This window comes from Mesoplodon densirostris, chromosome 20 (genome assembly GCF_025265405.1).
Source record: "Mesoplodon densirostris isolate mMesDen1 chromosome 20, mMesDen1 primary haplotype, whole genome shotgun sequence".
In the NCBI taxonomy this organism is placed as follows: Eukaryota; Metazoa; Chordata; class Mammalia; order Artiodactyla; family Ziphiidae; genus Mesoplodon; species Mesoplodon densirostris.
In genome coordinates this window covers 10,782,087-10,795,574 of record NC_082680.1, presented here as the reverse complement: position 1 = coordinate 10,795,574, position 13,488 = coordinate 10,782,087, and positions in this window count along the sequence as shown.

Sequence of the window (13,488 nt, the reverse complement as noted above, 5' to 3'; positions counted from 1 at the left end):
TATCTCTGTGTCACTTTGCTTTGTAATAAAGTAATACGAGCGGCCAAGAGAATCCGTTGTGGAAACCTTTCTCTGGATGGAAGATTTGGGCAGGATTTACTGTGCAAGATTTATTGTGAGGGCACCTCAGTTGCGTATCTAAACTGGGTTGTGCTGTTTGACTGTTTTTTAATAAAAGCCCCAGTCTGTACTCTAAATATTTTCCAAGTATTAATCCGTTTAATCCTCACATGAACCTGGGCGTCAGTACGATTATTCTCTCTGGCGCCCAGAGGGGACCATGATTTCCCGAGGACCCCCTGCAGCCGGGCATTTAATCTGCACACCGAGTAATAGCTGCACTAAATCTCCCCCCTCCGCCTCCGAGCTTTTGATGATTCAAGGAACACCGTGTGGCCGGTGAGAGTTTCAGAGTCTCCAAAGGTGCGGTTTGGCTTCTGTGGTGTGGCTCTTCAGAGACTGCCCATGACTTCGGTGAGGTTTTCCCTGTGTTTTCCTGAAAGAGGAGAGAGCGGGAGGTGGGAGACGGTCCAGGGCCAATTCAGTCTTTGCTCGCTTTTGCTCAGCATCACGTCATCACCAGGCTGGACGGGCCAGCACGCACACACGTTTTGCTTTAAAACAACTTAAACCAAGGAAGAGAGTTAATTTAAGCAGATACGCAGGCAGACAGCTGATCCTTTGGCAGCCCAGCGGATGGTTTATACATGATTTGCCAAATAGGAGAGCTGGTGTTAACAAAATAAAATAACAACAAAAATGAAAGAGCGCCATCAGCGTGTCCAAAAGTCTCTGGGTGTGGGTTTCACGTGCTTCCTATGTGGTCATCGTGTGAGGCCGCGAGCCCACGAAACCGAGAGATGGCCGACCAGCCGTGGCGCCCACCGGCCCGAGCGGGAAAGAGGAAGCACACTTTTCTTTCCAATGGCACAACAGCCTTTAACAGAAAAATCTTAGGGGGAAAAGTCAGAGTTAGATGACAGTTTGTTGGATTTTATTGTCTAAGGCACTAAACTCTTGGAAAAAGAATTTTAAAAACCTCTGATTCCTCGGCCAGCCCAGAAATTAAACTCATCCTGGGCACTTCTGGGCCCCAGCTGCTGCCCCCCCAGTGGACCTGGCCACGGTCACCTGGCCACGTCTCCACCATCATTGAGAATGGCCAGCTGGGAGGAGATTCCCGGGACTGGCCCCTGACCTATGACCCTTAGGGCCTCGGCACTTCCACCGGATCAAGTCCCTCTTCCTCAGGAGGGCAGCGCATGACCACACTCACACTCACAGAGAAGAGAGCCATCCCTGCCCTGGTGGGATGTCACCCTAGCATCTGCTTACACGACAGCATGGGGGAAATTGTGTTCGTTTTACCAGATCTTGTGTGCTTCAGAATACGTGGGCCTCAAAGATACTTTTAAATCCAGAACAGTGGCTTTCCCAAGTCATGGTTTTCCTTTTAAAAGAAACCCGAAAAGCCATTTGGTCTACTTCTTGGTGCCCAGACAGGACAGAGCAGAGATGAGTTATGATCCATCCTTACCTGTTACTAACCCGCAACCAGGCCTGCTTTGTACCCACTTGTGCTTCTCTACCCTCTGTCTCTTTATGCTTAGTTTTTGTGTTTATACTTGAAATACAGTTTAGCATTTGTTGAAATTCAGTGCATTACTTTGTAAAGAATGTAGAGAAATCATAGGAGTTGGAATTTATTGAATATCTGCTTTGTTAGGCGATTTGTATACATTCTTCTCATCATTGTTATTCTCACAACAGCTGTAGGAGACACCGTGCAGTTAGCAAGGCGGGTCCGTGATCACTGAACCCCCCGCCTTTACTCTGATGGATGAGGCCCAGGGCGGTGGCCGCCCGGCCCCGCGTCCCCGTCCATCTCCTGCTGCTCTGTGGGCTCCTGGCCCCACTCGCACCACCAAACCAACGAACCGGGGACAGACTGCTGACCGGAGTGCGTCCTTGGGCAGCTGAGCCATGAGGGTCCCTGTCATGAACAATGAGTGGAGGATCTGGTCCCCCAGAGTGTGGCCACCGGCGGGACGGTCATCTCCACACTGGACGCTGAGCCCAAGGCACAGGAGCGGGAGCTGGCAAGGCAGCAGATGCAGGGGAAGGCCTGTGGGCAGCACCTCGGGCCCCCAAGAAAGGCCGCCCAGGAGCACACGCAGCCATCCCTGCCCGGACCCCTCCCCGGGGCTGGAGAGGGTCCAGGACCTGGCACCAGGGCCGGAGGGCACCGTGCACGGCCAGCGGGCAGAGGCAGGCTCAGTGACCAGCAGGGACTTGGCCTTCCTAAGGCAGTTGGAGGAGATCGTTTGTGGCTGATGGGAGGGTCCCTGAAAGACCTGGAGAATTCTGGCCTCGAGAATCTCAGGAGGTTTCCGTGAGGAAGTGATGGAATCCAGCTTTGTGAAGTATGGCTCCAGCATCTGCTCCACCAGGCGGGGACGGGACCACAGTGGACAGAGACCAGTTAGACGCAGGTGATGCCACCTGCTCGATCTCAGAATTTCCAGCTGCTACACGAGGTGATGTGGACCTGGCGGTCCGCCTTGACTGCTCCTCGAGGCTCAGCTCTGAGAAGAAGCCTCAGAGATGGATCTGCTGGAGCTTCTCCAGGGAGAAGAAAGACAAGGCAGGGACCATGTTTCCAGGACCATCGTGGAACAAGGGGTGATCTGTGAGCATCTGGAAACTGTCCTTTGCTCAAGATTCCTGACTGATTAGGATCTATTAGATTCAAAACTAGCAGTAGCGATAGGTAGTAATCAAACTCCTTTTTTATACAAAGATGGGAGTCCTATATGCCTGGCCGCGGGTGTGGCATGACATGGGATCAAGACACGGTGCCTGTCGCGAAGCGGCCGTGGTGTGGAGGGGGCAGCGGAATGAAGACGAGAGAAGAGGCTTGGCCCCATTGAGGAGGTGCAGAGAGACCAGATGGCGGGAAGACCCTGACGGTCTCCGTGGATTGCTGAGATTATTACAGTGTGGACTGGTGTCGTTTTTGGAGACCTCTTGTTCAGCAGTCAGACCAGTATCATTGCTCTGGTCCAGCAGGATAAAAGGTCTTGAGTTCTAGAATTCAACATTTCTGATTTGATTTAGAAAAGAAACATCAATGGTGATTCTTTTTTTTTTTTTTTTTTTTTTTTTTTGCGGTACGCGGGCCTCTCACTGTTGTGGCCTCTCCCGTTGCAGAGCACAGGCTCCGGACGTGCAGGCTCAGCAGCCATGGCTCACGGGCCCAGCCGCTCCGTGGCACGTGCGGTCCTCCTGGACCGGGGCACGAACCCGTGTCCCCTGCATCGGCAGGCGGACCCCCAACCACTGCACCACCAGGGAAGCCCCAATGGTGATTCTTTTAAGATGCTAACATGAGTGCCTTAGATTCTTATTGCCCAGAAATACTTGAAAAGAAGGAAAGTTCTAGACCTAGTGGCTTAGACCCTCAGTGGAAGGTTCTGTCCCTGGAAATCCCAATGACCCCAGGTGTCCTTCATGGGGCGTTAATTCTTTATCATCAGCGATAGTCCAGAACTCCGACCCAGAAACTCAAGGGTGTTCAAATTGATTCGGAAGCATCAGAGCCCTTCCTGCTCACTCCAGCCAGTGCAGCTAATAGAGACCCCAGGTATAAGCTGGGAGGGCATTTCTCTTCCAAATGGCTGTAGCATCTGATACAAAAACATTCATGTTGTTAGTACATAAACACTTATGGGAGCTCCATGAAAAATTAAACCAGACCTAACTGGCCATAAATATATGAGGAACGGGGACGATAGATCATTTTATGGTTTCTGAGATGCTTTCATTTCCTCTCAGACTGAGTCATCAGACTGTATCGAAATCTAACGGCAACGGAACACTGATTTGTCCCCTTAACAGTTCAGCCCACCTTCCACCCTGACTTCCCCGCCCTTTTGCCTCGCGGACATCTGCCCTGCAGAAACTTTGTTTTGCCACCGTGGCTGCCATGTCCGTAAGGAGGCGTTGTCTTCAATTTCGAAGAGAATGAATAAATTGAGGGTGAAAATTACCCATTAACATCAGGCATTTCCACGGTCTCTTTCACGGAGCCTCAGAGAACTGTGTGGACGCTGAGTTCGCCTTGACAAGTGGTTTCAGAAATGACTTGGAAAATTGAGATGATTTTAATGCAGCTGCCCTGTTATTTTTCTGTAAGAAAAAAATGTATTTTTGTCTCATCTTTTTCTCTCATCTTGCCAGATAATTATGATAAGCTTTTTCAGTATAATTTAGATTGGGTTGATTAGCCAGACCCTGCTTGTACACTGTAAACACGGTTAATGAGTTGCAGGTTTTCTCTCGTTTTTCCACCTTAGAACTCAGGCAGGACTCACCTGTCATTCACATGCAGAAAGTGTGTTTGAAAGCAGCCATGCGTCTGCCAAGTTCCCAGGAGACCAGTTTAGAATGGACCAGCCATGATGCCCTACGTGGGGAGGAGAAGCAGGAGAAGCATAGATTTCAGGAACGTGATCACGGAGCAAACATCCTCCCGGTGGAGACAGCCAGTGAGATGTGGGGGAAGCTGGGTGTCCTGAGCTCAGGGTGTGTGAGCATGGCTGGGGGCGGGCACTGCGCTGGGCCTCCTGGAGACGCACAAGCTCAGCCGCCAGGGCCGTGCGCGGTCTGGTACTCAGCCCCTCTTACAGGTGGAGGACAGGGTGAGCCTCTGAAGGGCTCAGGTGGGTCTCAGAAAACCACTAAGCAGGTAGTGCCTGTCTTCAGGGTCTCTGCTCCGTCTCGTGTTCTTCCAGACTCCATCCCTACCCGGGCCCTCGGTACCAGGCCGTGTACTCCGGCCAGACCTCCCGGTGTGGCTCAGCTTGCACGCTGGAAGGGAAGGGACACATGAGCAGCATCCCACAAGAGCCCTTTGGATTTCCATGGAGAAGTCCAAGGTGAAGGTGTATTAGTGCCATATATTCCGTAAGGGTCCTGGGCTCCCCTGGCGTTTGTAAAAGGCAGTGGAGCCCAGGCAGGTGGAAGGAAGTATGCTCGGGACCAGGTCGGGGCTGTCAGCTGAGAGCTGGGTGATGGCCGGTCCCTGTGATTTAGAAAGGACGGCAACACCATTGGCTGGCTGGAGTCCATTGTGTTCCCAACAGCTCTGAGAGTGGTCCTGCCTGGAGAGGGGAAGGTCCTGGGGGGAGGCTGTCTGCTCTGCGTCCCCAGGCAAGCTGACGCATGCCGTGTCCCCAGGAACAGGGACCCCTATGCCACTCTCCTTGCAGGCCCCGCACCTCCGATCAGTCCCCGTCATTCATCGCTTCTGGCTCTTCCAGCTCTGAGCCAGCAAAGCGCTTCCTGCCAAGTGGGGTGAGATTGCCAGGGTTTTTCATAATAGAAAACACAAATTGCTGGAGACAAATTCACTGCCAGTGAACCAGGAGGAGGTTGAGAACCACACACTTGTGTCACCAACACGGCATTAAAATGCTAAAATGCATGAGTCCTGCCGCTACTAATCTCCTGAAGCACCAACAGATGGGAAAGCTGGCGTCTCCACTCTCTGAATGTCAGCGGCTGACCCAGGAGACCAGCCATTTCGGAGATGGAAGCAATATGGGGGCGCCACTTCTGGTTGGGTTTCAGGTCAAGGACCACATCCTTTGTTAAACCAGAATCGATCTGGAATCCGAGGGCTTTAAAAATGCATTGCAATCCAGGTGCCACTGTGAAACCTCGTACTTATTTGGTTTCCTGCGAGTAAACTTGTCGTGTGATGTATTTCAAAAACAGAAGAGTGATGCCTTGGATGTGATTTGTCGATGCATAATGGTTAACCGGGTTCATCTGTCATTTTCTAACACATGTGATTCACTTTGATTAATATCCAAAGAGGAATAAATGACTAATGGCAGGCCTCGGGATATAGATCAAAATTCAGTTTTATGGCGAAGGGACACTGAAAGTGGGTGTTTACAAAGATTCAGGGTCTGAAACAACCGACCACAAATCAAATTTCCAAATTTTCTTTCTTTTAGAAAGTAAGAATCAGCATAACATTTTGGCTAGGAAATATTTTAATGTTTAGACTTATATGATGAATTCTGTATGTAATTGAGTTTATTCAAGTCTGTGTTGCAGCTGAATATGATACATCTAACTCCGGAATGACTGGAGTTAAAAATGTATTTTTAAATTAGGTGCCCTATGAAGTCACCGTCCTCATCCAAAAAGCCACACGGATGGCACTCGTCCGCACGAACACCTGTTCCTGCCCTTTCTGGGCCCTGCGGTCACTGTTTCATGTAATTTTCCTGCCAGACTGTGGGCCCCTGGAGGGTGTGGGTCCCGTCTCAGAGTCACAGTGCCAGCACTTGGTGTCAGCAGGCAGGCGTGGGGTGGAAGTGAGGGTGGGGGGGATTTCAGGGGCTGAGTGTGGCCAGGTGTGGGACAGCGCCGTTCACACAGCCGGGGGGATGTGGCCGCCCCTGGACCACTCCCCTCAGCTGATCCCTCTCAAGTCCCCTTCCAGGAAGCGCTAGGTCCAGTGAAACAGCAAATGTGGAAATGCTACCTTTTAAATGATGGCTTGGACCTCCCTGGTGGTCCAGTGGTTAAGACAATGTGCTTCCAATGCAGGGAGCCCGGCTTCCATCCCTGGTCAGGGAAGTTCCTCATGCTGTGCGGCATGGCCAAAAATAAATAAATGATATCTTTTTTTTTTAATTGAACTGTAGTTGAGTTACAATGTTGTTTTAGTTTCGGGTGTACAGCAAAGTGATGCAGTTATATCTATCTCTATCTATCTCTATCTATCTATATATATATATTCTTTTTCAGATACTTTCCTATTATGGTTTATTACAGGATATTGAATATAGTTCCCTGTGCTATATAGCAGGTCCTTGCTGTTAAATGATATCTTTTAAAAGGAATTTTAATCGGGGCTTCCCTGGTAGCACAGTGGTTGTGAATCTGCCTGCCGATGCAGGGGGCATGGGTTCGTGCCCTGGTCCGGGAAGATCCCACATGCCGCGGAGTGGCTGGGCCCGTGAGCCATGGCCGCTGAGGCTGTGCGTCCGGAGCCTGTGCTCCGCAATGGGAGAGGCCACAACAGTGAGAGGCCTGCATACCGCACAAAAAAAAAAGGTATTTTAATCACTGTAGGACGAACCCATGATGAAGCAGGCTCAACCACAGAATGCCTTCGGGGTCCCGGCATGGCCGCAGCGGGGCTGGTGGACGGCCCAGGCCCTCCTTCCCTGCTGTGATCCATGGGGTGAAACCCCCTGCGTGGTGGTGTCCACAGCAGGCCCCGTCCCTCTGGGCACAGACCGTCCCTGGACGCAGAGGCCGTGTTCAAGAAGGCTGATGGGGTCCCTTTGCACTTTACTGGGAATGAGTTTAGCACATTGATCTTCTGAGCCCAGATTTTGATGCAGGAAAAGGAGCGTCTTGTAGAGGAACTAGGAGAGGAGAGCGGGCACATGAACTCCCGAGAAAGACAGTGAAAGTAAAAATGACGGGGACGCATGTTATCCCCGTCACTTTCCCAAAGACGGATCCTAATCCCACGCCCACCTAAGCCTGGAGGGGCCGCACGGCTCTGCAAGCAGAGGGGCGGTTAATGCCCACGCGCGGAATGGGAAACAAGGTGGACTGGGGACCCGGGCCGTCTAATTTCAGCAAAGGAGGAAACAGATGTTGGTTTTCCTGGAGACTGCTGAACACCGAGTGTTTTTATAATCCCCTCTGTATTTATAAAGCGCACACGGGCCTGTTGAAGAAAATCTGGACAGCACGAAAAGTTTAAAGAGAAGAATACAACGTGGCCATAATCCCTGCAACTGCAGACGGTCGCCCTTGACATCTTGGTCAACGGCCCCCGTCTTTTTTCCAGAGCAGACGAGGATCGTGAAGCACTCAGCGTTTGCATCTTGCCTGTCTCACTTAGCATTACATCGGGAATTTCTAAAATGGCGAAAAGCTCTCTAACATTCCATGCTGTGATTGTTCCGTAATTTATTTAACCATTCTGCTTTAATTGGATATTTGAAAATCAAGGCTTGCCAGTTTTGTTAGAGGGGGAAAAAATGGAGCGTCACTCCTTACCCTCGAGTCACTTGCACAAAATCCAGGAAAAGACACAAAATCACTGGGGCTCTCGTTACTCCTGGGTCATCAAAGCCCCTCACACTCGGTGGACGTCTCTGGAAGGAACCAAGAGATGCCGGAAATTCATCAAGTGTGGAAAATTAAGATGATACGTTAAATGAAGAATTTAGAGTACGACAGAAACTAACACAGTATTGTGAAGCAGTTATACTCCAGTAAAGATCTGTTGAAACAAAGAATTTAAGAGTGTTTAAAAGTTAACATTGTGGCTTTTTATAACGTTAAAATGCTGGAAAACTCCTCTCCAGAAAGTAGGTGGTATCACAAAAGACAGTGCGAGAGGGTTTTCCAGGCAGAGAATCCCACTCCCTGTCTTGGTATGAAGTCAGCATCTCCGGAAGGTGCCTGCGGGGAGTAGGGCCGCGCTGGGCCTCCCAGCGGCCAAGGGCGGCAGCCACCTGGACCCTATGGGCGCAGGGCTGTCAGGCTTCCTGTTCCTAGCTGGAGGAGGGAGGGTGGAATGGGGGCCTTGAATACATCGCGTTTGTTCGTTCTGTGAAGTTGGCTGTTCTCAACCCGGCTGCACAATAAAGTCGCCTCTGGATTGAGGTGAACTGGCCCCAGGCCACCCAGAACCTCCGGACCCAGAACCTCCAGGATTGAGGCCAGAGCATCTGCATTCTTCTCAAAGCCCCCAGGACATTGAGGCAGGATTTAGCAAATAAAGATCCAGGATGACCTGGTAAGTTTGAATTTCAGATACACAACAGATACCGCTTGGGATATACTTCAATATTATTCTTTGTTTATCTGAAATTTAAATGCCTGGATGTCCTCTGGCTGCCCTACCCAGGGACTTCTGATGAACCAGCAGAAAACCACCCGTCAGAGATAAAGAAGGTGTCTGGTGTCAGAGATAAAGAAGGTGTCTGGTGTCAGCATCGTTCACTCCCATCTCTGAGGTGGTTACCTAACCCAGGGTCTGGCAGCAGTAGCTAAGGCTGCAAAGGACAGCTTTTTCTAAGCTTTGTAAAATGCCCTTTACTCTGTCCTTAAAACTGTATTTCCAGTTGAAACGTGGTGGACATACCTCCCAGCAACCTTAGGTGTAAAACCTTATTAAATACAGATGGCAATGCAGAAGATTTGACACTACGTTCCTTTGGAATTTAGATTTAAAGCATATTATATAAAATATAATTAAGGTCACTTTGAAGTGACTCATGTTCAAGTTTAACAGCAGACAGATACGTTTCATCCTGAAGCCTTCTTCCTTACATAAGAAAGTCTGCTTTTCACTTCAGCATGTTTTCCTCTCGTTTCCAAGTCCAGAGGAATTCAGAGTCAAGTGTGCGCTGCCCTTAGTCGCACGTGAATTCCTGTGGAAGACGATTTTGTGATTTGTTTGAATGCGTGGTGAGGCCCTCAAAGTTTGCAAACAAGAGACGCCACTGCCCTGCCAGGGTCCGAGGGGTGTGAACCCTGACACCCGCCATCGGGGCTTCCGCTGTTCCCTCTTGTGACCCCAGGTTTTCCTCTCACCTGAGTGACACTTGAGTCTGAGTGAAAATTCTGCAGACTTTCGGGCAGCTTCTTCTGAGACTTGATCTTTGGTCCAAAATAAACTTATGAGCATTTTTATGTGTTTCAAAGGAAAGCCATTAGCAACGGTCCTGGCGGGGGCTGGATGCAGGCTGCAGGCACAGCTGTGAGGAGGAGGGACGGTCACACTAATCAGTGTCTTTATCCTCAAGGAGCAGAGATGGACCCTTAATTTGAGCAGCTTCAAATCCTGTCGTTAGGGAAACGGCTGAAATGGGGACTTGAGTGCTTTCTGCAGAGTAAACTTTTAAAGATGGAGAAGAATCTAGAAATTGGGCAAACTGTCAGATCGCCGAACCGGAAGTAGCTGCCGGGCGTCACACCTGGAGATTCGGTCACTCCCCCCTGGTCGTCACCCTGACTCCGTGGCTCCGTGTCCTGTGCCCTTTCTATCCACCGGGAGGAGTTTCCAACCAGTCACACAGTCAGGAGACATTTTCACAAGCAAAAATTTTAACTGAGGAGAGGTCGGAGGTGGAGACTGGGAAATAACACACCACCTGAGAGCTGTGAGTTCAGGGTTATTCGGGGACTTAGCGGGGACGGTGAGCCGGAGACAGCCTCCCAGTGGCTCTGAGGACCTGCTCCCCAGAGCTGGGGGAGGTGAGCACATGTGTGATTCAGGCGAAGGGTGCGTGCAACCAAGCACACAGCTGGCTGGAAGGTTCTGCTGGTCACAGGAGCACATGCCTTAGTTAATGGTCTTAGTGCTTTTCTGAGTGTGGGGAGGTGCGAGAACTTGGCTTCGTAATATCTCCTGAAAATACCTAACTATGTGAAGGCCTATTCACGTGTTTTCCCGGAGCACAGAGCGCCTCCTCCCTGATCTCTGCCCTGGACTCCTCTCACGGTGGGTTGAAGGTCAGTGGCTGCGGTGGCTTGTGGCTCAGTCCTTGTAGAGCCCAGTGCGAGTGACCTTCTTTAGTTGGCAGAGCATCTGGATGGGATCGGAGGTGTGAGTGAACTTGAAGTGAGCGGGTAGACCAAGATGGATCAGGTGAAGTGAGGATGGAAAAGAGGCCGAGTGCGTGGAGCCCACGTGGGTTGAGCCAGACCAGTCCCCTGGGCTTGGGGGGAAAGGAACGGGGAAGAAATGACTGTCAGAGGGACCGATTCCAAGGGAAGAGCCAGAGATGCAGCTGGACTCAGGGTGGGCATGGTGGAGGGTCTTTGGTAACATCAGTCAGACTTTGGAACCTAGATTCAGCAGCAAAAGCTTCACCTGCGGGGCTTCCCTGGTGGCGCAGTGGTTGGGAGTCTGCCTGCCGATGCAGGGGACACGGGTTCGAGCCCTGGTCTGGGAGGATCCCACATGCCACGGAGCAACTAAGCCCGTGAGCCACAACTACTGAGCCTGCGCGTCTGGAGCCTGAGCTCCACAACAGGAGAGGCCGCGATAGTGAGAGGCCCGCACACCGCGATGAAGAGTGGTCCCCGCTCGCCGCAACTGGAGAAAGCCCTTGCACAGAAACGAAGACCCAACACGGCCAAAAAGAAAGAAAGAAAGAAAAAAGAAAAAAAAAACCTGATATGGACTAAAGCAGCAAAGAAATATGGAAAAAATTGTATAGGTTTGGTGGTAGTCCATGTGGTTTAAAAAAAAAAAAAAAAAGCTTCACATGCTACTACCCTCAGCTCAGAAGGTATCATCCCAGCAACAAAAAGAAGTGAGAGTCACTCACCCCTGTGGTCTCCCTGGGCAGCTGTTTGTCCTGGCCGCTCTGGGTTCTGCAGAGAAGCTCCGAAGGCTGCAAGAGAAGAAAAGGGGGGCAGACACCCCACCACATCCCCTTCTTAACCCAGTGCTCCCAGACTGCACCCATAGCAGCCTTTCTTATATTTGGAGTTCTGTGTCGACGTCATTTGAAAAAAAAAAAACAAGGATGTGCTACTGAAAATCTCCATCAGAAATCACGATTCTGCTAGGGACTGTGGGTGAGTCATTTCTCTGCTCTAGGCCTGTGGCCACTGTGTCCACAAGGACAGTGATCTCTACCCCCTCACTGCCCACAGGGACACAGTGGGGAAAAACTGATTAAGCGCATAAGTAAAAACACCGTTTGGAGCAAGACATGCTGCAAAGTCCCGGGCACAGTGGACAAAGCGTATCATTTCATTTTCTTGGTGTTTATGAGGTAATAACAGTATTGTATTCCTTCACACCAAGAAATCCAGTATTTTCTTAAGAGCAATTTCCCTTTTCATGTATAAACATTGTTTTTCCTTCTAACGCTTTCTTAATATTGCTTCCAAGTGGGCATGATTTAGAGACAGCTTTCCCCCTCAAAAGGTATAATTTGTACTTGTGCTTAAGAGGGTTTAGAAGCCCAAAGATTGGAAGTGTGTGCTCTCCCTGCTCTTTTCTGAGCCTGGCAGCAGGGTGTTCGTGGGTCAGGTGTTTAAGAAATGAAGGGTCACATTGCTGACGCCTCCAAACAGATGCCCCCAGACAGCGGGGTGAAAGAGCCGGAACTTCCATCAGGACAGGCTCAGCCTCCGGGAATCCGCCCCTAACGTGACGTCAGGGAAGACACAGAACCTCCCGGGCCTCGACTTGTGCATCCATCAGGGCAGAGGACCACTCGTGCCATAACTGCAGAGCGGTCGGTCGGGTCAATGAAGTGGGGTAATGGAGGCCTGAGGATCTGCAAATGTGCAGACAAATTATCATACATATCGCTTTTCTTCTCTGCTTCACCAAAATCTGGCCAAATGACCAAAAGCCAACTGAGAAGCAGACCCAGCAGTGCTGCCTGGTGGTCCCGATGCCAGTCCTCACTTCCCGAGACTGGAAAAGGGGCCGAGTCCTGGATCATATCCAGTGGGAGGACGAGAGGAAGGCGGGGGCGGGGCCGGGGCCGTGTTAGGTGCTCGGCCCTGTCGCTTCCTGAAGGACCCTCTCCGTGAGGCAGGAGACACTCCCACAGCCACGCACTCGGCGCAGTGAAGCTAGGTCTCGTTCTGACACGGTGCTGCCAGCACACTTGGCTCTGACGCTCGCTGGGGGGTTCTTTACTCGGGACCCGACTTTGGTCTGCATTGAGGTGGGGCCTTTGCTTCTCGGGACCTCGGATCCCGGCCTCCTTGTCTCCGTGCCCGCTGTGGGCTCTTGTACCCACGGCTCTCATTTGTGTCCCAGCAGGGCCCCCCGCATCCAGTGTCTCTCTTCCCCAGGTGACACGCCCGCCTCTCTGGTCCTCATTGCACAGTGTGGATGCCACAACCACCTGGAACGTGCACGTGAGGTCTGACCGTGAGGAAACCCGGAGCTGACCCCGTCCCCCTTGAGGGGGCGTGAGCGGTGTGTCCGTAAGAGGAGGCGGCAGACACCGGTCGTCCTCTGAGATGGTGACCACGCCCTGGATCATAGGATTCTCTCGGAAAACTTCCTCAGCTCCCGGGTGCAGGGGACGAGGGTGGCGACTGTTTGACGTGTGCAGGCGATTTCAGAGACGGGCCCACGTGGTGTTTCCGTGGTGGCACCTCAGCTCCCTGTCAGCTCCACCAGCCGCGTTTGATCCTCCTCACCTGGATTTCCTCTGGGAGAAGTTCGGTGCACACGTGGAATTAGGCGTTGACCCTTTGAAGAAGCACCGTGGCCCAGAACCACAAAAAGACCTGCTTACAGTTCACCCAGAGGTGTTATCGAATCGCTAGGTCATGTGTTAGCGACTTGGTAAATAAGACGATTAATCCGTAAGGTGAACTCATCTGGAAGGTATTGTCGGCACCCAATGTGCAGGGAGGAGGGTCCAGAGCCCTAACAGCAAAGGGCCGAGCCTCTAG